Here is a 23216-nt window from a genome sequence, read left to right on the forward strand (position 1 = left end):
CGGCCCTTTTTTTGAACCGCGGATCTTTTTTGAACCGTGGTTCATTTGAAAAGAACCATGGATCGTATGCTCGTACTGACGAACCGTCTCAAATGAGTGGCTCGTGAGCACTCGCCCATCTCTAGTTCACGGTGGGTAAACAATAGATCCATCCATTAATAATGTAACTACTTTTTTGTATCAGAAATCAAGTTCTCGGCCCTTAAGCGGCTCTTACACGATCAGTAGCATTGACATTATCAGTAATGACGATAGTAGCAAGAATCACTCCATTCCGCATTATCATTATTCATCAACCCTACACGATCATTCTTATCGCTTGCAGGAATGCAGCAACTCTAGCCTTCATAGTCGTAAGAAAAAATTAACACTTTTACGAAATGAAAATTAAATTTATTGTATCAAATAAACATACCATGAGTTAATATCTAGGTAATAATGAACGGACGCCTGGTTCTGATCGTCCGAATGTGCTACACGATCGTGAACTGCAGCTGAAGCTACGTCCCATCCATAATTTTTGGGCAAACCTGAAGTTACCTGAAGTTTTATAGTTATAAAACACTGGCGTTTTAGTTTTTTAATGTTTCGTGCCTGGACACAACAATGAAGTTGAAATGGCCAGTCTTATAAATGAAGATAGTTTTATATCCTACGCTATATACTTCAATTCAACCGACTTCTTTTATATCTCTGGACACTCAGAAAAATTTAGTGGTTTCATAGCTATGAAACGGAGTGTACCTTTCTTTTATAACCGATTGTTTGAGTTGATACCTCCGTTGAAAAGGCAAAAGTATCACAGGGAAAGTTGGGGCCATCCAAGAAGATCTATCAGTATGTACATTTAACGGATTTCGATATAGAATTCTATGAATTTTATGGTGATTGCTTGAAATTGACAGCTTCCATCTACGCGTATGCGAAACGTGTTTCAAATGAATGGATAATGTTTATAGTTTGATTTAAAAGTTCATTACTTATATAAAACTATTGATTTTATTAATATAAAAGGGAAACTTTATATTTTTTTATAAATTTATTGCTCTATCTACCGAATATACGAGATTTTTTTATTGTTTTAATATAACTATAGAAATATCATCTATTGAATAAAAAATGAATGGAACATTCTGGTATATGTTACACTCATCACATTTAATGTTAAATTTGGATAAATATTGCATTCGGGTATTTGTTACATTAGAGCACAATATCGCACTGATATACGAGCATTGATAACATCAACTTCAGACTGTTCAAGTTATGATAGCGTTACCCTCTAGTTTTGGCTCATTCAACCTGCGAATTTGCCGCTCAAACTCATAGACGTGTAGTTTCCAATGCCTCTTGATTAGTTGATCCGCAGATTCACCATTCTACTAAGATTAGTGTTCTATCACCTTCTGCATAGTTGACGTGTCGAAAATTTCGTCTGCTATCTGACAACTAACGGAACGGAGCTTGCTACTCAGAGTTCCCTCAGTGTAATCACAATTTCAGATTACCGATCCTCCGGATCACCCGATTCTGTGTCCTGTAATTGATACAGTGATGCTTCTGAATCCGGACGCTTTTTAATCCGGACACTTTTTCATTACATTCAATATCATGCCAAAACCATGACATTTTTTGCATGTTGAATTAATGTTATTGATAGTTACTATTGTGTCAATTTAGTTTAGTGTCAAACATAGTACCTAGCTGTTAACAAAAAAAAATGTCTAAAATCAAAAATCAATGTGAATTTCACGAACCCGTGTCCGGAATAAAAAGCACATTCAGAAAATGATTTTAAATCCGGACGGTCAAAAGTGGAAGATTAATTTTCTCATTGAAGGAGTTGCATAAGGGTATGTTAGAAGCCTTAGTATGGAGTATGGAGTGTGGAGCAAAGATTTTTGAACCGGGAAACCGCAAAACTCTTCGGTATACAGGACGGGGTCGATTATATGACCCGTTTGTATGTACCAGGGTATCTTTGTAACTTTATCTGTAGCGCTGTCCCACATTAATAGAAATTTAACCCCCTTCCTGTTGACCGATTGATCTGAAATTTGGAACACACCTTTATCTCTGCAGTCATTATAAAACTGCGTATTTCATGATCTTGAAAATCCAAAAAGGCGGCCGCTACAAAATGGCGGATTTCCTATTTTCTCTAAACCCCATCAATATAGGTATCAAACGAAAAGGCATGATTAGTAGAATACAATTATTGATGGAAAATGCAAATTCAAAATGGCCGCCACCACAAAATGGCGCCATATATATTTTTGTCCAAACATTATCAATATGGGTATCAAATGAATGGGCTTGATTAGTAGAATACAATTGTTGATGAAAAATGTAAATCCAAGATGGCGGCCGCTACAAAATGGTGGAATACATATCTTCTCAGAACTCCATCAATATGGGTATCAAACGAAAGGAATTGTCTAGTAAAACACAGTTATTTATAAAAAATGCAAATCCAATTTTTTTTTATTTCAAAGCTGCATCAATATGTGTATCGAATGAAAAGGTTTGACTATTAGAACACAGGTTTATATGAAAAATGCAAATCCATCATGGGCCACGTCAGATTTCCATTATCTTCAGTTAGTTGTTTCAGTACAAGCCCCACGATTTTATTTAGGTCTCATCAATGCCCTAGATTAATGAAGAAAGGGGTGGGATTACTACTAACTGGTACATGCCTAATTATTTTCTAGCTTTTAGTACATCATCTGTAATAATAATCATCATGAAACCGTTGATCTTAAAAAGTGTTTTTTACTTATTTTATTGTTTAGTTTTTAGTACACTATATGTATCATAAGTATATTTCTCTACAATAAAACCATATAACAATTTATCAAAAATTTTGGATTTGCATTTTTCATAAATAACCGTGTTCTACTAGTCGTTCTCTTTCGTTTGATACCCATATTGATTGGGTTTTGAGAGAATATGTAATCGGCTATTTTGTAGTGGCCGCCATCTTGGATTTTTATTTTTCATCAATAACTGTATTCTGCTAGTCAAGCCCTCTCATTTGATACCCATATTGATGGGGTTTTGAATAAAATGGCACCATCTTGTAGTGGCGGCCATTTTGGAATTTCATTTTTCATGAATAACTGTCTACTAGTCAATCCCTTTCATTTGATACCCATATTGATGGGGTTTAGAGAAAATATGTAATCCGCCATTTTGTAGCGTCCGCCATCTTGGATTTACGTTTTTCATAAATAACTGTATTGTACTAATCAAACTCTTTCATTTGATACCCATATTAAATGGATTTTAGAAAAATATATGTATGTGGCGTCATTTTGAATTTGAATTTTTCATAAATAACTGTGTTCTACTGGTCAATTCCTTTCGTTTGATACCCATATTGATGGGGTTCTGAGAGAATATGTAATCCGCCATTTTGTAGCGGCCGCCATCTTGGATTTACAATTTTCATAAATTACTGTATTCTACTAATCAAGCTCTTTCATTTGATACCCATGTTGATAGGATTTTGAAAATATATATTAGGCTGTCAAAAAAGTCCTGCGGTATATCCACGAGGTGTCGTTGTAAGCGCGTAGTTCTAGTTGTATTCATTGTATCGAGTCATACTATAGCTTGTTGGAAAGGTATTCAAAGGGCGCTATAATATAGTCCTTGACAGTGTTTTGTTTTGTTAAGTCGTTCGTGAGTTATAATGTCGCAAATATGGAACAAAATAAAGAGAAAATCCGACATATTTTACAATACTACTATGACAAAGGCAAAAATGCATCTCAAGCTGCCAATAAAATTTGTGCAGTTAATGGACCCGATACAGTTTCCATTTCCACCGCACAACGATGGTTTCAGCGTTTTAGTTCTGGTGTAGAGGTCGTCGAAGATGCGCCACGCTCCGGAAGGCCTGTCGTCGAAAATTGCGACAAAATCGCTGAATTAGCCGAGAAAGACCGGCATAGTAGCAGCCGTAACATCGGCCAAGAGCTGGGGATAAGTCATCAAACCGTTATTAACCATTTGAAGAAGCTTGGATTCACAAAGAAGCTCAATGTATGGGTGCCACACACGTTGACGCAAAAAAACATCTTTGACCGTATCGACGCATGTGAATCGCTGCTGAATCGCAACAAAATCGACCCTTTTCTGAAGCGGATGGTGACTGGCGGTGAGCAGTGGGTCACTTACGACAACGTGAAGCGCAAACATTCGTGGTCGAAGCCCGCTGAAGCGGCTCAGACGGTGGCCAAGCCCTCATTAACAGCCAGGAAGGTTGTGCTGTGTGTTTAGTGGGATTGTCAAGGAATAATCTATTATGAGCTGTTTCCCTATGGCCAAACGCCGCTCAATTCGGACCTGTACTGCCAACAACTGGACCGCTTGAAGGTAGCACTCATGAAGAAGAGGCCATCTTTGATAAACAGAGGCCGCATTGTCTTCCATCAGGACAACGCCAGGCCACACACTTCTTTGGTGACGCGCCAGAAGCTCCGGGAGCTCGGATGGGAGGTTCTTTTGCATCCGCCGTATAGTTCGGACCTTGCACCAAGTGACTACCACCTGTTTTTGTCCATGGCGAACGAGCTAGGTAGTCAGAAGTTAGCCACAAAAGAGGCCTGTGAAAATTGACTATCCGAGTTTTTTGCCAATAAGGAAGCGAGCTTCTATAACAGGGGTATTATGAAGTTGGCATCTCGTTGGGAACAAGTCATCGAACAAAACGGCGCATATTTGACTTAAAACAGATGATTGTAACTAATTTTATGAACAAATGAAAATTCAAAAAAAATACCGCAGGACTTTTTTGACAGCCTAATATATGGCGCCATCTTGTAGTGATCATCTTGTCAAAATACAATAAATAATTGAATAAATAAAAAAACTTTTATACCAAACGTGTTTCAATTTAGTCCCGCTGCTTATGACGCACCCGTTAATAAGTTCTACAATAATTAATAAATAATTTCTCTCAAAGAATTGCAAAAAACACGTGTCCGGATTTAAAAGCAAAAGTGTCCGGATTTCAAAGCATGATCAAAAAAGTGTCCGGATTGAAAATCACGACACGATTAGAGAAATTTCAAATTTTGAACAAATGTAACGAGATTTTGTGGAATTCTGTGACTCATAACTTAGATGAAGGCCTTCTAATTCTATAGGAACGCTAATTTTTCATGCTATGATATGTCAATATTTTTTTGTAGTTGAAGTTATATTCGTAAGCGCTTAAGTGTCCGGATTTCGAAGCATTACTATATTATTCATCATCAGTTACATCTATAGATGTTTACCAACGGCATCACTACAAACATACTTGCTGATCTACTAATCCCCTTACATTGTTTACTACAACAATTTACGGTTCGTCTGCGATTGAATTTACTTTCTTCGTTTGCTTTTCGCAACTTGCATTTCCGCGCGTTTTCAATCGTTACATTCCGCAGGAGCGGCCACGGAGGGTGGTTACCTACACTACATTGTTGGGCAATCGAAAGTGAGAAAAAATGAATTTTTGTTGAATTTACTTTTGCAAAGAATTATACTAAAGTACTGTCTACTGCGGGAATAGGTAAATGTACTGATCATGATCCGTCCATTACGATTTGTGATGCTTGGTTTTCTGAATTTCGAGTCAATTTATCCTGTCATCAGTTTCATAATTCACTTTACTGATAAGCAATGGATCTGAACCATTTAAGTATCTATCTGTTCAACTGTTAGAATGATATTATTACTACGTAGTGTATACACGTGCCACTTGAACTGGTTCAATGTACGTTAACTTTACATTTGCATTTATCTCTAACTGCAACGTGTAATCAGACTTTATTGCTCTGGTCGTTGGTTGGAATTAGGATGCGTTTACAAAATGTGAGAATTCTCGTTTACAAGAGTTGTACGGCGTAGGCAGGGATTAACGAGCCGTACCACACTTTCACTCACGTGACTGTCAAAAGATTTCTGACCGATGTAAACGGTGTCTAAGCTGGTAGTTCAATATTAATCTATGTGCAACGTATTCATTGAAAAACCGGCCGAACGGAATCCTGTTCCTGAAAGTCATATGGTAGACACACATCAACGTAATTCAGATTTTTGAAACTTAGCTGCAACCCGGTTTTAAGGTATCACAAGCTCTTTAGTATAGCATTGCGTCATAATGCGTTACATTAGACGACAGAATAAACCTGAAGCGCCGAGACGGCGTACAAGTGACCAAGATAAAGAGGTAATTATCGCGCCTGTAAATTGAGCCATTTGAAATAATTTAAGCCGATACGATGATAAGGAATGCGCATTACGAATTGACTGCCAAGGACAGCACACACACACACACACCTACGTCACCGGATTCGCTCATACCGGGAAACAAAGAAACAATCACGTTCCCCTCGATGAGTTTTAAAACCGCAACATGTGTAATACACTCACCTTCAGAATTTTGCTGTCGAACAAAAATCCCCATTGTCTGGCCAATGAGTGATGGAATTTTAAGATTGTGAAACAACCAACCGAAATAAAGAGCGAACAGAAGCGCGAAAGCAATCAAGATCAATTTCTTTCGAGATAACTGTTCGAGGGTAATTTTGGGGTGGTATTTCGACACATCAGATCCATACTCCATCTGCTCTGTCATTGTGTTGTAATATTTTTTGTTAGTGATTGTGATTGATTGAAATGTTGTGATCAACAGTACAATACATATGTTTGTTGTTTTGATTAAATACACCACGGAAGTTATTTACCTTATCATTCAACTTGGTTATTGGCTGCCTGCCAATTCGTTATTCGGCAAATGCTTCTTCCGGGTCCTGAAGACGTTCAATGCACGCCATAAATACTTCCGGGTATGATGAGCAATTTGCAAAAAATTATAGGAGGTTGTGTCCAAGATACGACCGCATTGTGACGTAGAACTACGCTGTTATTTTTTATAAGTCGCTTGTTTTTACCTTCGGATATTATTCTATAATGCTGTGAAATTTTAGAAACAATTGCTTAGTAGAATAATCTCTGGAATGGTTTTTTCATTGTAGAATCAGTTGACGATAATTGATTGATGATTCATTCTTGCCCTCGCAAAACAATACACTAGCTGATCGTATGTCGCAATTTATTTCATGTCAATGCATTGGAAATTTACCTCGAACGCTATTCCGGTGGCCTTTTTCGCAATTTACATAGACTCATTACATAGACACATAGGCTACAGTCGATTATATACATGTTGCACCAGCAACATTATTCCACATCTTATAACTACATCAATATATCTTTAACACCGCATGGAAACAACAACAACTTTTCAACAATGACAACCGTTGCAAGTATCAAATATCATGCTACATGTTATTTAGTATTGCCTCAAAGGAATCGCACCTCTAGGCATCGTTCGTACAACGTAAACCAAGCGCCAAACAACCGTTCGCCATAGCATGCATACAAAGCCATACATTGGTGGCTTGAAACTACCAGAAACATAAACATTTCTCATCATTTTGCGCTATTCTCAAAAGAAACGCTTCTGTTAATATTACTGGCCTTGAGAAAAGTTGCATTACTTTCTCATGCTTGAGAAAAGCGCAGCTGTCACCCTTAGTGGAGGAAGTTTTGTTACAGGCAAGCGAAACCTAATTACATACAAAATTCCAGAACGACATTTACTTTCTTGGTGACTAAACAAGCGAAATAAACTCTTTTCGTTAATAACAACTTCGAAAATAGTAGCAATGCTTCATTATGATCAATATTAGCGCAAATGCAATCCTAGTTGAAGGCAGTTTTGCGAATGGCACGCGAATCCAAATAACTTTCCAGTAAGACATTCAAGATGCTTGGTATTCCCCAAATAATTTTTTTTGGCACACAACCTTAACACCTGCTTCGCCATAACGTCAGTTTAATGCATTGATGCATTCTCAGAGGCTCCAACGAAGCCCTTATGATGACGGAAAACAAACAATGTTAACTGCTTGGAAAAAGACTGAATAATGCCACACAGCTTGTACTCTGATGTAACACCCATCGATGCGAATTCGCTGATGAGTTTGTCAAGAGCGACCGCCTTCGCCACCAGCGGGGGGAGCTTGATTTTGGTTGCTGCCTGGGTAACTGCGTTTACATTTTCGACCGACGCGCCGAAATCGCCATCGCGTGCACCATTAGATGACGCTTGTCTCGAAATTTTATTGCCCCTGGCAATGCGTTCGTTTTTTGCAGGGCTCGAGACTGCCTTCAAAAATGCCCCCGACTTGCATGAATTTGCAATGCCAATTTCCTCAGACACCTTGGTTCTAAAGTCTGTGTTGGGGAAACACATTTCAATCGGAACAAAAATACCCCCAACTTTCATGTATTTGCAATGCCTATTTCTCCACGCTCCATGGATTTGGAGTCTGTGTTAGGGAAACACATTTCAGTCGGAACAAAAATACCCCCAACTTTCATGTATTTGCAATGCCTATTTCTCCACGCTCCATGGATTTGGAGTCTGTGTTAGGGAAACACATTTCAGTCGGAACAAAAATACCCCCGACTCCCGTATATTTCCAATGCCGATCTCTCCAACTCTGCTTGGTTTCGAAGTCTCCATACTTTCATGTATTTGCAATGCCGATTTTCCCAAAGCTGCTTGGTTTTGATGGCTGTGTTAGGGAAACCGTAGATCGGGCCAATCAAAATAAGGCGGTTAGGGTGTTTAGATAATGCTTAACATTTCAAAGTTATTCAATTGTTTATCTAATGAAAAATAATATTTTATTAATTGCGATAGAAGCGTAGAAATATTCCCTATCAACTGATGCAAACATCTTTCTGATCCAGTGAGAAATGTTCGAGTCATAGGCATTCGGAATCTTTCATTTTTCCCTGCATGTTCTGTGTTTAGGTTTTCATTTTACCCCCCATATACTCCGGTTAGACGTAGTCCCACGTCAAAATCACACGACGATATCCAAGTTGGATTACCACTGGTGGGGAACAATCTTAGATCGAAGCGCAGCGAAAGCAAAGTGAACTGGATTGCTCAACAGTCCGATGCCGAATGGAAGTTTGCCTCAGCGAGATCCACTGTTTATACTCTAGGCAAGAATTCCCCTCCATTCTTCTACTTTTCCTTTGTTCACGGACACTTTAAATCCTACGATTTCCCCCCCCCCCCCCTTGGTCGTCGATAAGTTGCTCGTTATTGATAGCTCTGTTCGGGAAAGCACACAAATGGACAGAACAAATGTAGGGGAAAATAGAAACGTTTAAAGTTTTCATGAATTTTAACCATTTACAAACCAGGGGATTCTAATGTATAACATGTCAAACAAATCTTACGGTATTTCCGATTCGTTTAGTATGTAAATCGCCAAAATCCGTTCACGGCAAAAATAGTTATTAATGTTAACTTTATTTCATAAAAACGTGACCTGTTTTCTGATTTGACACCCTTAATGAAAGACGTAGTTCTACGTCAAAAAAGTTCACATTGGGCCTGATTCTCGAATACACTTCACGGCAGAAACGAAATAAACGGCACGCCATTGTACTACGTTTTACGAGTTAGTGAAGTGTCGAAGATAATAATGAGTTTTCAGGCAGGATGAGCACTTTTCAAATAAAAAATCGTTAATGAAAATTAACTTCTTCGTATCAAACTGGTATTCAATGTGAGTGGAAAACTTTGTTTTCTTCATGTGATATAATAATCTCATACAAAATCATATGAACATCTGACAAAATCATTCGAAGATAATTTGATATTATAATGATAAGTTTAGTGGGAAACTAATCTCGTATCCAGATGTCGACACCGTACCGTTGTCATCGCGAATACGTTTCATTCCGTTTCCACCGTGAAGTGTATTCGAAGTGTATTCGAGAATCAGGTCCATTGTGTTGAGTCAAACCTCCGAATCCCTGGATCAAATTCCCTTGGTACCAATCCGATGTTGATTGATTAAAGGGTGTCCACGATGAAATTGCCACACCCAAAATTGGGAGGGTTGGGAGGGTTGAACATTTTCGGCACGAAATTGACCTTATTGTCCGCATACCACTTCAGCACGTCCTTGGAGTAGTGGCATGAGGCCAAATCCGGCCAGAAGATTGTTGGGACGTTGTGGGCCTTCAGGAGAGGAAGCAGCCGCTTCTGGAGGCACTCTTTCATGTACACCTGTCCGTTCATCGTGTCCTGGGTCACGAAAGGTGCACTCCGCTTCCCGCACGTGCAGATGGCTTGCCAAACCAGGAATTTCTTCGCAAATTTGGACATCTTCTGATCCGGAACGGATTCCACATCCGGAACGCTCAACTTATCCTTGGCCGTGAAAAACAGGTTGCCGGGGATCTGTTTGAAGTCGGCCTTCACATATGTTTCGTCGTCCATGATGCAGCATTCAACTTTCGTCAGCATGTTGAGGTACAACTTCCTGGCACGGGTTTTGGCGGACTTGTTCTGCTTCTCGTCGCGATTAGGAGTCTTTTGTACCTTGAACGTTCGAAGCCCAGCCTTAGTTTTGGCCTTCTGGACAAAACTTCGACTTAGGTGCAGCTTCTTAGCCACATCCCGAACGGAGGCGTTCGGGTTTCGGTTGAAGGCCCCAACTACGCGGTTGTGATTTTTGGTGTTGTACGGAATACTTTTTCCTTCACTTCTGGGCTTCCGATCGGTAGTCAATCGTTCCTCGAACCGCTTAATCACTCGCGACACCGTGGAATTCGCGATTCCCAACGTTTTAGCGATGGAACGATGCGAGAGATCCTTGTTCTCGTGATGAATGCGCAAGATTTGATCACGCACGAGCTGTTCTTTTGATCACAGGACTTTAAAACTTGCAGGATGTAAACAATGCACTATGAACTAAATCCACCCAAATTTTCATTAAATTCTACCCAACGGTTAAAAAGTTAGAGCAATTTCATAGTGTGGCAATTTCATCGTGGACACCCTTTAATTCATGAAGATGGCTTCGTTTCATGCCGTTGTCAGCGGATTTGAAGATTGATCTGGATATGAAGCTGAGACGAGTCTGCATGGTAATCCATCGAATTAGAACTGATCTGTCGTAACTGGACCTTAGCTTAGTTTTGCTTCGTATTTCTAACATTAGACCCTAACGCTTGCATTAAAAAATGGACAAATTTCACAAATTTTTCATGCGTTCACCTTGTGCACTTGTGCATAGTCAATCATAGTATCCCAAGAGTTTTTAAACAGAATTTGACAGCGCTATAAGATGAACTGCGGACGTTATGACGAAAATAGTGAAGCAACTGCGCTCCATGGTTTGTGCGTACTGGGAACTCCTTTCCGTTTCGAATAAAGTGAAAAGCGTTTAGTACGAGGGTCGTTCAAAAAATAAATTTCAGTGCCTCAGAAATCACGGAAAAATAAAGTTAGAACAAAAAACAAGGTAATTTTCGTAATCTACGTTTTATTTTCTATTTTTCTACATAATCGCCGTAACGTTTGAGGCATTTTTCATAGCGTGGGACGAGTTTTTCTATTCCAAGCGCGAAGTGCGTAGAGTCCAACTTTTTGAAGTACGGACTTCGGAATGCAACAAAAAATCCATTCGTCTTTGATTATGGATGTTTCAGGCGATCATTATCATCGCGCAACATATCGGTGACTTGAAAACTTGAAAATATTATGGACGAGCCAATTATTTCTTTGACGAAAACATACAGTGAGGAAACTTCGTTTAAACGCAAGCTAATTTTTGTTCGAGGTCCTCAAACAAGCGATCATAAATCTGTCTTCGCAGCTATATTTGATTGGTCGTCGGGTGTATTGCTTAGACCTACAATCATTTAATTTGAAAACTGAGGATACCTTCAAAACTTTGGTAAAATTTCATTCTGAGGAGAGAAATTCGTTCAAACGCCCCTGGCGGATCTATGACACTAAAAAACCACTGCAATCTGTTATTTCAGTTTTGTTGTTGTGTTAGAACGCAAATCACATGTTTCCTTCTGTAACAGAGCTGAATTTCAATCGTGTACATGCCACATGTTTATCATATCTATAATTAGCACATTAGGGTAACACGGGGTGAGTTGGACATACGGGGTGATTTGGACCACCCCTTTATCTCAAAAAGTACGACTCAACTTGGATTTTTTATAATGTCATCTCCTTTTATTGTTGAACCGTATGTACCTAACGTAAAAAACTTTGGTAAAATTCGACAGGTGGAAGGAAACGGTAGCATGAACACGGCAAGCACATTGATTGCCAAAAAATGTGAGTTTTCCGATCGTGGTTTTAAGGTTTTTCCCGCTGATTAAACAAACTTTTCGTGTATTGTGCAGTAAAGTTCTGTTCGTCTACAGAAGAGGAACAATTTGATGCAGCGAAACTGGAAATTTGATAACAATAAATGAAATAATTGCAATTTATTTTTTGCATGTTGTGTGGGGTGACATGGACATGTTTCTGTGGGGTGGATTGGTCCTACAGGTTTGAGGCTTTTCTTTGGTCTAATTGATTCCAGATGCCGCTGAATTACAAAAAGAGGATGGTTAGACAACTTTGGAAGAAGGAGGAGCTTGAAAGAGCAACGCAGGCCATCAAGAGCGGATTTTTTCTTTGGCCAGGCATCGAAAGTGTTTGAAAATGCTCGAACAACAGTGAAACAGTGAAAAGATTAGAGTATTCCCCTCTATAACATTGCATATGGTTCACATTCACACAGTAGCCATTTAGGTGTAACAGTTTTCCTTCCCTGAGTTTTGAACTCACGATCGATCGCTTACTAAGCGAACGCGCAATCAATGTTCCTACGGAGACCCCCAACAAATCATATGTTGGTGTTGGCAATTTGTTAATTTGAGGTGAAAAATGCTGAAAAAAAAGGTATTTGAGTGAATCAGAACAAAGAGTTGTCCGTAAACTGAAGAAAACTGGTATGCGGTCAACGATTCGATAACACTGAAGCAGTTACATCGTATTTCGAAAAGTTGGACACTATGCACTTCGCGCTCGGAATAGAAAAACACGTGCCAAGCTATAAAAAATGCCTCGAACGTTACGGCGATTATGTAGAAAAATAGAAAATAAAACGTAGATCACGAAAATCACCTTGTTTTTTGTCCTTACTTTATTTTTCCGCGAATTCTGAGGCACTGAAACTTATTTTTTGAACAACCCTCGTACTTTGAGGTAAATCCGACGTGAAGCACATATCCCACACCAAGTTCCCGAAGAAGGTACTTCTGTGGCAACCATCAGCGAAAAGTGGATGCGCCGCTTTGCTTCCATTCCGGACTTGCGGTGAACGGGGAGATTTACAGCACAAAGTGCCTACCGTAAGTTGCCTCCTTCATCCAAAAATATCATCCGGACGAAGATGTGGTGTTTTGGTCGAACCTGTCCTGACCTATTATGCAAAGAAATCGCCGCGGGAGATGAACCGCTTGAAGGTAGATGATGTTCCGAAGTCCGCAAACCCTCCGAACCTCTCCCAGCTGCGTCCCATCGAATTATTACGGGACATAGCAGCCAAGTACAACGTAAGCATCGGTGCAATTCAGAAACTTTGAAAGAAGCACCAAGAGCTTGGTACCGTTTGCGTCCGGGTAGGACATGGACGCAAACACTTGACAACGGACCGGGATGATGCCAGAATCGAACTATAAAAGAAAGCTTGTTATTCAACATTTCCGAATGAACAGTGCAATTGAGACTACAATAGCAGGAGCAAGTTTGCGTCTCGGCGACCGTTAATCTGTAAGGTCAATCAGATCAAACGTTTGGAGTTCGCCAATAAATACGTCCACAAGCCAATCTTATTCTGGAAAAAGATACGATGCTGTGGTCAGACGAAAGCAAATTCGAACATTTCGGAACGAAACAATGACCCCGAGTATGGATTAAGCGAGGAGAAAAGCTGCTTGACAAGAACGTTCAGAAGACAGTGAAACACTGTGGCGGCAACATCATGGTCTGGGGGTGTTTTGATTGGTCCGGTATTGGAAACCTGGTTCAGATCGATAATATTATGAATGTTGACAAGTACATCGATATCCTTATGCACAATTTGAAGAGCTCAGCACGGAAGATCGGTTTGCCGAAGGATTGGAGCTTTTTAGCAAGACAACTATCCAAAGCATACGGCACACAAAACGATGTACTACTTCCGTCAATCTCGTGTGAAGTTGATGAATTGGCCGCCTCAATCACCCGATCTAAACCCGATCCAAAATCTGTGGTCAATTCTTGATAAAAAAAATGGATAAAAGCACGGTGACCAACAAAACTTTTCAACGACATGGGAACAAATTGATCAACATTACTTGCAAAACTTGGTTGAAAGCATGCCTGACGTCTGCAGGCAGTTATCTGTGCCAAAGGAGGACACACGAAATACTATTTCTTTGACAAAAACATACAGTGAGGAAACTTCGTTTAAAGCGCAAGCTAATTTTTGTTCGAGGTCTTCAAACAAGCGATCATAAATCTGTCTTCGCAACTATATATATTTGATTGGTCGTCGGGTGTATTGCTAAGAATTACAATCATTTAATTTGAAATCTGAGGATACCTTCAATAGTAGGCAAAATTTCATTCTGAGGAGAAAAATTCGTACAAACGCACACAATTGAATATTAGCGACTGGCGCATCTATGACACCAAAAAAACCTCTACAATCTGTTATTCGGGTTTTGTGGAGGCGATCTGGCGTAGTGGTAACATCCATGCCTCTCACGCTAAAGGTCACGAGTTCAATTCTCACTCCCGACATTCTTCCAAAAATGGAAGTAAAAGTGACGAACCAGCCAAATTGAGTTGAAAATCACTATAATACAGATAAAAAAAATGAAAAAAAATATTCGGGTTTTGTTGTTGTGTTAGAACGCAAATCATATGTTGGTGTTGGCAATTTGTTGATTTGAGGTGAAAAATGCTGAAAAAAAAGATATTTGAATGAATCAGAACAGAAAGTTGTCCGTAAACCGAAGAAAACTGGTATGAGTAACTGGGAAATAGGAAGGAGAGTAAATTGATCCGAAACATCGATTCGAAATGTGCTGAAGGTGAAAAACATTGCGTTAAGAAAAAGACTAAGTGAAATATAAAAATGAGCAATCGTGACAGGAATCGAATTCAGGAGCTGGACGAAACTGGAAAGTTCAGTACATCGGAAATGCAATTTGGACTCTCGATTACCAATAAGCACATTGCAAAGATATTTATCTGGTTACTTCGAGTACACTTAAAAGGCCAAGAAACCGAATCTTACTCCAGCACGTATTCAGGCTCGATTGAATTTCGCCAGATAGCATATGGCATGGCGAAATGAATGAGATAACGTTGTATTTTCGGATGAAAATAAGTTCCATTTAGATGGCTCTGATTGTTGTGCATACTACTCGCATGATTTGAGGAAGGAACCGGAGATCGAGCTGAGCCGAAACTTTGAAGGCGGAACACTCATGATTCGGGCGGTTTTCACGTCATGGTTAAAATCCAATTTCAACCAGAAAGAACTCAAAAAAGTACGTGAAATTACTGGAAGGTGTTCTGGTACTTTTTACCGAGGATTTTATGCCTGATGACTTCATTTTTCAGCAAGACAATGCAGCCATCCATGTCAGTGAGAGAATATGCAGTGATTTTCGGAGCGAGACATCAAGGCCTTAGACTGGTCAGCACGTAGTTCAGACCTAAACCCAATTGAGAACCGTTGGGTAATTCTTTCACGGCGTGTGTACAGCGATGGAAGGCAGTACGGAACAGTTCGGGAACTAGAAGCTATTATGAAAGTTCGGGAAGTACAAGCTCGTTAAGCTCGTCGCATCCACCGTATTCTCCAGATCTGGCCCCCAGCGACTGTTTTCTGTTCGCAGACCTGAAGAGAATGCTTGCTGGCAAGAAATTTAAGACAGATGATGGAGTGACTACCGAAACTGAGGCCTATTTTGGAAAAACCCGTAAGAGTACTGTAAAAATGGTATCGAAAAGTTGCAAGATCGCTATAAACGCTGAATCATTCTCGAAGGCAATTATGTTGATTAATAAAATTTAATTTTGCCAAAAAAAAATAGTTCGAATTTTTTTTACATGTTCAGTTTTCATTTTACCTGTAAAACGTTAAATCAACAAATAGGAACATAAATTGTTAAAAGATTTATCCCCACTACCTGCAATCTAACGCTGTAAATTGTAAAACATAAAATATTTGAAACAAGCATGATGGTAAATAAGAGCAACTGTGATATCTTGCCTCCAGATTAAATGACGGCGGAAAAACTTTGAAAAAATCGGATTTTTCAAAAAATATGAATAGCGTTTGGGTGAAAAGGGCTCAAAGTCAAGGACGTTTATTTTCAACACACCATAGATCGAACCCAGGGCAGAAGAAAAGTTGGATTTTCGTAACACTGTTATCCATCAGGGGAATGAAGTAAACATTTTTCCAATTTCAACACAAAACTTGTTCAACTATATCTCTTGTTTTATCCGATAGCCGCAGACACCGCATTTGTACACACCGAATACGCTATTCGGTTTACAGTTGAACGTTCGATCAAATCGTATTGCGCGAATTTTTCTATGATGTTTTCTGAATCGAGAGACATAATAATTCAATTATAAAAATCAGATTGAGCGCTAGAGAACTTTCCATAAATTAATAAGTATTGATGTATATTGATAAACCTAATTCGAATCAACATTCAAATTTGCGAAGAGTTCCAGTTTTGTAACAAATTGATTGTTTTGTTTTTATATACAATTTATCTACAAAAACATCTACAAATGGAAAAACATGGAAAAACCAATATTCATATTAATGTAATCGATATTTGTATGATCTTAAGCATTTAAGCATCCTATCAACTTTATGACTACTCATAATTTTTGCAAGTACATTATCTACAAAAAACATCAAATTTCAATTTACGTATATATTGCATCCACACTTAGAATGATTTCACGATTTATCATGAGAAATTATAAATCTTTTATGGATGCACGTGAAATCTTTGTTCATCCCTGCATTAATCGTATTATGATAATGCCAATATATATTAGTTTATGTCGGTCGCCTCTCACATATATCTATTACGTTAAAAACAATCGAATGATTTATCAAGATTTTTTTCTTCTTTCAATGTACACACTCAGCTTCCAATCATCATTACAAAACAAACCCAGCTGCACAAACGCGAAATGTGGATCCCGAAAACTTTCATCATCGATTCGATGGGACCAAATTTGATCCACAACGACAGTACTTCCTTAGAATGTACACAATATATGAAGCCCTCCGAAACATGGCACAGGCCCAGATGTTTCTCATAGAACTGCCAATTGCTTCTCAATCGTTGGAAACGGCCAGAGCTAGAAACCACGATAATCAACAGCGTCTCACTATTTATGGAAATGCATTTTGAAATTCATTGCAACCAACTCACTATTTATCTATAGCCCTATTAAATGTGTCCTTCACAAAACACTGAAACACCGCAAGCAATTTAGTAACAGGTTTACTTTTTCTTCTAACAATTTTTCTCTTCACCACACAACCTACTCTCACACACTTCTAGTCCCGACTCTAGCAAACGAAAATGCCAATAGTGTGTCTCGATTGGTAATTAGCGAACCGCAAAAATATCCACACACATCACAAAAAACAATCCCGCTCACAAACAATCTTTCGAAACTGATCGAGACAGACAGCGAAACCGAAAAACCAAACCGCACTAGACCGAGTCTAGCTACAAACTGAGCCGTTCGGGCCAAAACTTTGGGCTCACAAGCCCGCCCGCTATGATCTCTCAGTCATGATATCACAGTCAACTCAGTGGCTCAGTAGAGGCTTAGCAATGAGACGCGCCACATTTGCCGGCACACAACAATACACTCGCCACTGTGTAAGCACCTGTAGTAGATTCGAATGTCGCAGCGGTAGGGGTTGTCCCGCTACTTCCTCCAGTAGCGTCTAGTGTGCACGTACCTTGTTACCCATCATCATTATGCGTCTGCAACCCCATGAACCGGCAAAAGCCGGTAATGATCAATGCAACGCGACTGACTACGACAAACATTAGTATCTGGATGTTTTTAGGGGTAGTGGGGGCAAAGTGGTACCCAGCTTGTTTGGTAGTATAACTATTGACTACAGACACTGATTGTCTGATTGTCACCTTATGTTTGAGGATTTTCATAACTTTTGAGACACCACGTACTTTAGTAGAGCTGTCGCATGTCAAAATATGAATAAAAGCAGAAATCGTTCTCTCGGTAGCCATTAGGCCGTGGTTTTGGGTACATCGTATTTAAGGATTTTCTCCTGAAATTGATTTTATTCGACCTGGTATCTTCGACAAATCATCAGTTTTGACGACTGTTCACATATTCTAGGTAAGGTGAAGAGATATTTTGTTTAATTTCAGTAGTTAATTCGCATAGGAATTACTTCGATGTTTGGGGGCAAAGTGGTCAGTGGTGGATAACGACTTACAACATTCACATTCTGTCCTTGAAGGGGTCCCTTCGGGGGTTTTGACCCTGGAAAAATATGCCACACCAACTAAACCAAGCCTCCTTATGTGAAACATTATGTGTTTCTTACTACGTTTTTGTATGTATGAGAAAATTTCAATTACGACTCTAGGTGAATAGCTCAAGCTTATTTCATACATGTACCTACCATTTCAGTAATAATTTAAACAAATTTGGACAAATAAAACACATAAATCTATTCCATTTTCCATGATATGTGTGGGTGACCACTTTGCCCCCAATAGGTGACCACTTTATCTCCACGCCAAAAAAAAATCGATTTTTCAATTTTTTTTCAAATCAAAATTAATTTTTTTTGAATTTTCGTAGTAAAAACCGTGTGCTATCTTGAATAACAATAAGTTGAACTATAAGATTCTTCCAAAAACGGTGATAGTAGCGGTATGTAGGATTGTAGGAAATGGGCATATTCCTTAGGGTGACCGCTATGCCCCCACTTCCCCTATGGGTTTCGCCTCACCGTGAGTGAAAAGATTAATGGGATGGTTAACGAGCTCCGGCAAATCGGCATCCGAATGTCATTCAAATGTAATTTTGAATTTTCCTTTGATAAAATCGACAAATGTTAATATATTTGAACAATTAATTCTATGTAGGGCAAATTATCGGAGTAGGGGTAAATTATCATTTAATGCGTTAGAATTCCTGAATCTACACCCAAACTAGCGTTGGCAGAAAATATTTCATCTTTGGCAGAAATGATGCCATTTGGTGTGCTAGAGAGTCAAATGCTGTTTTGAAAGCTTAAAAATGGTTTGTATGTATGCGTGCATACATCACTCTCTGTTTTCATTTCTCATTTCAGTTCGGATTGTGCCAAAAAAAAGTCCATACGACGTCAATGGGGATCGAGCCAAGGCCGGCTGGAATGCAAAGCTATTTCACACGACCACGCTATCCACATGGATAATGATGCTTCAGCAGTTGTTCAGCAAATACGTGATAATATTGCACCTGATTATAAAATGATGTTAGGAAGTGTTTTCTAAGAGCAAAAATGAAGCGCATGAAGGAGAACAATATCTATCTCGGTCTGGGCCGTGTATGTGGCAAAGTATGTCTCATTTAATGTCATAAATCGGGATGACAAAACATGAACTAAAAATCAATTTAGGGTGTACATAATGGTAATTTATTTGGTGGCTTGCATTTGCCTAATAAAACCCAATTTGAAAAAGTATCGTCATAGATTCAGAGTAATAATCCAAAGGATAATACTGCGTTCTACGCATAGTTGTCCCTTGTTACTTTTTGACGATTTTCACTTTTCTTCATAAAACGTTGTTTTTATGCATAATCTTACGGAAACACACAAAAAAAAAATTGTTTACTCTCAATTTTAAAAAAAAACAACATCAAGCTCAATTGTCCCATGTTGATATTCTATTCATAACTGTCCCACCATGTATTTTTTGTAGATCTATATCGAATAAGACGGTTCAAGTACAAGAATTTCATGTCACACTTTCAGCAGGCCTATTGCACTCTTTTCTGGGTTTGAAAAACGAACTAATTCTCAAACAACTAAGAAAAAGTTTAACAGAACACGTGTACACCTTGTTAGCGAATGCCTAATAACAATGAGATTTATATTCTGCGAAGGTGTTGCAGATTACTCATTTCTTCATAAAACGATGTTTTCATGCATAATCTCTCGGAAAAACACAAAAAAAATATTGTTTGTTCCCAGTATATCAAAAAAACAACATCAAGTTCAATTATCCCATGTTGATATTCTAGTCATAACTGTCCCACCATGAATTTTTAAACCCGTAATCAAGTTTGATTGTTTCAGTGAGGGGATATCATCACATTTCATTAAACAATGGTATAGTGCTTATAAAAAACCCGGTGTATTGCTAAATTGAAATGCTTAAAGCTTTTAGTAGACAAATATGCGAGAAAACTTTGATTGCGTTTTTTTTCAGTTGCTGATTTTGGAACATGGGACAACTATGCGTAGAACGGCAGAATTGTCTATAGAACTAGTTTGCCAATTTAATGGGATGTCATTACCCATATCCGGCCAAAACCAGGGACCGAACGAAAGACAATTCACGTTTTTTTTCACGATAATTCGTTGCATGGCTCTTCGTTCACGTTGTTGGTTGTGATGAAAACCGTAGTCCTTCGTGCTCAGCTTCGAGCCAGATCATCAGCTTACCGGAAAACTTGTCCGCAAAAACGAATTTATATTTCTTGGGAACATCTTCGCGACTCATGGCTACTTAAAACTTCTGTCTCGGAAGCTATTTCAATCGTTTGTTTGAGAAACCACATAAACGCCACTTTTATCAAAATTGTCGTTGTGACAGTTTTTGGGTCTTTGAGGGTACCTACGTTGACTATCAAAATTTCAGAAAAAGTTAGTTCTACAAAACCCCCTTCCATTGGCCCTTCAAATAGTCGGTTTTTTGAGAAATTCCATACCGCCCTGAATCATATTTCGGACACTCTGTAATAATACCTTGAAATGCTTAATGCCCCGATGATATAACTAAAGAGTTACTCTAAAGAATCTATTGTGATATTAATTTTATAGTTATATCATCAGGGCTACAATATATACAATTTCATTCATAGTTCGCGTAGAAAGCTTGTGCAACTCAACTTAATCAGAATGTCTTCTGATTCGGACCAGGACACGACCCCGAAATGTGAGTGTGGTGTTCGGCGGACTGCAGAATACAAAGCGGAAGTCGTAAAAAGAGCAAGAATCAATGGAACGGCATACAAAAATAGGAAGGGAACGGTTCGAATCTCGCCACTGTTTAAAGTCTTCTTAGGATTTGAAATTCATTCGACGATCCTGGAACAATAAGCGTAACGTTGTGCTTGCCCTGCCACACAAAGCACAATTGGATAATTCGGAAAGACATTTTTTTGAGGGCTAACTATGTTGACTATGTTGCTAACTGTTGAAGTGCACGAAGAAAACTCAAACCGAGTGTCAGGTAAAGCCACATAGTACACAAAAAGTTTTTTAAAATATCCTCTATCTACTTCCATAACGTATTTTTGTATTCCCTATGTCAGGGGTTTTCAGAATTTTGTTTTATGGCAGAGCACTTTTTATAGCAAAATTATTTGATGGAGCACCTGAAATTTTAAATCAACAAAACAAATCGTGTTTACATTGACCCGACCCAACTGGAACAACTCTATTTCAGTTGCATGTCGCAGTTACACGACATCTAACCCGGAGTAAACAAGATAAATCATCATTTGCCTGGTGAAATTAGATTAAAAAATGTTCTTTTTTCAAGGGAGGTTTTCAAGCGGGAGCATTTGTTATAACTTCGCGGAGTACAAATTTCCCGCGGAGCACCATTTGAAAATCCCTGCCCTATGTATTAAGAGGCAAACAAATAACACTTATCCGCCTTCCCTTACTCTCCCTCCTTTATTGCAGAACATAACTTATAAACAGCCACATTTTTACTTAGTATGAGCATCCTGAACATTTAAAGTACATAAAATTGAATTGAATCACTTCAAACCCACTAAATATATCGCTGATTTCTCGTTTGTTTCAGAAACCACCCAATTCCTTCAACTTCAAAGCGTTATATTTTGAGCTTAAACTGTTTTATTGATGAAAAGGTGGTTCCACATTCTATGTTTTGGGTATTTTAATCGTACCTGATACCAACAAAAAAATCAGGACCAGGTCAAAATTCTGAAAAAACAGTTTTTTGTCGTTTTCCCGCTATTGCGCCAAATGGGTTTATGTGGTTTCTCAAATGAACGATTCATTTGAAATCCAATGTTTCATCGTCCATAAGAATCCATCCATTGGATTCGATCAACCTGGTCACACAACTTTCAGGCCCGCGCTTTGTCGTAATGTTTCGCTTTACGGTCCTGTTCGGTTTCTTAATAGGCCGACACCCAAATAACCTTTCCCGAATGCGTTTATTCCTATCTGTACTACGAACAGCACCAAGTTTGTTGGTCACATCCATGCCCGAAAGCCCTGAATTCGCTTCGAAAGCCTTTATGACATTCTGACGCAGTTTTCGGTCCACTTGAAACGTTCTAGCACTGCACAGACGATGGTTTTGACAATTTTCAACTACTCAGATATTCTTGTACCCTTGAATCAATTCTCTTTTTTATTCTTCCATCGCGGAGCAATTTAAGAAAACGCGAACTCGTTGAAAAAAAATTGCACAGGATTCCAAGAGAAAGACTTTTCAAACAAACTGTTGTCAAAGATGTCAGTACCGACCTCTGGAATCGCTATACTGGACAAAAAAGCGTACCTGGTCTAAATTGGCAGAGGAACCGTCAGAACATTCAGCATTTATTTCTATCCCAATCACCTATGCTATACATTACGATTCCCACATTCGTAAACGGTTTAAATTAACAGAAATTAAAAACATTTTCATTTTTCCAGACATTTATTTTGCCTTTTACCTACACGTACTGTCAATAATGGCGAAGTACAATACATATTCAAGAATCATAAGCTATCCTGCAAGCGACTAGACGGCAGTGAAGCTTTCCAAGCGATCTTTCTCAAGGCCAAGCGTTGAACTTAGTTTTCAGAATTGCATTTTCTCAATGTTGAGCCGAGTAAAATGAGACAGTTCAAACCTCTATAATTGAAAACATCATCATTTTCATCAGTGTTCCAGTCACCAGCATTTATTATTTAACATTCATCCAGTTAGCGGCATCTACAGCGAGACTT

General features: G+C 38.8%; 1 protein-coding gene across 1 annotated transcript in view; it reads right to left on the minus strand.

Annotated features, from left to right (window-relative positions):
• The window catches only part of LOC129770524 (cationic amino acid transporter 3-like), a 49106-nt gene extending 31378 nt beyond the window's left edge, over positions 1-17728 (minus strand). The window contains exon 1 of the mRNA XM_055773420.1: positions 17407-17728. The gene's annotated coding sequence lies outside the window, so the exon portion shown is untranslated. The remainder of the gene's footprint in view (positions 1-17406) is intronic.
• Between the last annotated feature and the right edge of the window lie 5488 nt (positions 17729-23216).

The sequence above is a fragment of the Toxorhynchites rutilus genome, chromosome 2, assembly GCF_029784135.1.
Source record: "Toxorhynchites rutilus septentrionalis strain SRP chromosome 2, ASM2978413v1, whole genome shotgun sequence".
Classification (NCBI taxonomy): Eukaryota; Metazoa; Arthropoda; class Insecta; order Diptera; family Culicidae; genus Toxorhynchites; species Toxorhynchites rutilus.